This window comes from Gavialis gangeticus, unplaced genomic scaffold (assembly GCF_001723915.1).
Source record: "Gavialis gangeticus isolate Ggan-Ray unplaced genomic scaffold, GavGan_comp1, whole genome shotgun sequence".
Classification (NCBI taxonomy): Eukaryota; Metazoa; Chordata; order Crocodylia; family Gavialidae; genus Gavialis; species Gavialis gangeticus.
The window spans coordinates 112924492-112926037 of record NW_017729022.1 but is presented as its reverse complement, the minus strand read 5'-3'; positions in this window follow the sequence as shown (position 1 = coordinate 112926037).

The following is a 1546-nucleotide window of genomic DNA, read 5'->3' as shown; positions in this document are numbered from 1 at the left end:
TAAACAAATACAGAAAAATACTTGGTCTAATCTTCATAGAGCCTTCAGCAAGCACTTTTATCACACAGACATAGTTTTCAGCTGCCACAAGCAGTGCTGAGCTGCAGCAGATTGCCAGGCCCCCATCATTTCCAGGTTTCCGTCCTCCACGCTCAGCTTGTTACATTGCTGTGCTCATGCTTGAGACAAAGGCTCTGCTGAAGGGGCTTGCAGTCCTCTTAGTCCTTTGAGATGAGTGACTGCCTGGGTGACATGGTCTGTTTTGGGGATTCCTGTGCCTCCCTGCCAGACAAGTGACTGCCTGGGAATCCTACTGATCAGAGACTGAATGTGTGATAGATGAAGCGTTATTCAGTTCCGTGAGCCTGACATTCCTCACTCACCATGGTGTGAATCTGGACTGACCCCCAGGGGACTCCGTGCAGGTGCAGGTGGGTGGAATCATTTGACTGATGCCCAGCCCCTAGCCATGCTCCATAGTGGCTCTGGGTGGAGCCCACCCCTCCTTTCCACACTTCTCATAGGATATGATCTACTAAGAACACGCTTGGCTGTGCCTCACTAACTAGAACAGGGCAGGCAATTATTTCAGGTGGAGGGCTGCTTACTGAGTTTTGGCAAGCCAATGAGGGCCACATGACAGGAAGCCAGGGGCAGATAAATATTAATTTTCTAAATTTTTAGGGGCCCCCCAGGCCAGATAGAATGACCCAGTGGGCCGCATCCTGCCCACGGGCCACATTTTGCCCACCACTGATTACTAGAACTAATAACTGGTAATGAAGGAAACCTCATAAGCACAGGGAACATGGGAAATATCATCTCCTTCCTTCAGACTGAGAAATACAGATTGATGACAGCCCAGACTGGCTGATTCCAATGGGAGTTAAATGCCATAATAGTTTGATGGGATGATGTTCAAGGGCAACCAGCACGGTTTCATTAGGGGCAGGTCATGTCAGACCAACCTGATTGCCTTTTATGATCAGGTCACAAAAGCACTGGATGCAAGTGTCGCCGTGGACGTATTCTTTCTGGACTTCAGCAAGGCCTTTGACACCATCTCCCACCCCATCCTCATTAAAAAATCGGGCGACTGTGGCATTGATGCCTACACAGTCAGATGGATTGCAGATTGGCTGAAGGGTTGTACTCAGAGGGTGGTGGTGGATGGTTCATATTCGATCTGGGGAGAAGTGGGCAGTGGAGTCCCCCAGGGCTTGGTCCTTGGGCCCACGCTGTTCAATCTCTTTATCAGTGACTTGGATGATGGGGTGAAAAGCAACCTGTTTAAATTCGCTGATGATACCAAAATTTGGGGGGAGGTGAGCATGCTAGTAGGGAGGGAAAGACTGCAGCAAGACCTGGATAGGTTACAGGGGTGGGCTAACAGGAACAGGATGCATTTCAATACTGGCAAGTGCAGGGTGCTACACTTGGGCAGTAGTAACCAGCAGCACACTTATAAGACGGGAAACTCCCTTCTTGAGAGCACGGAGGCAGAAAGGGATCTTGGAGTCATTATTGACTCCAAGATGAACATGGG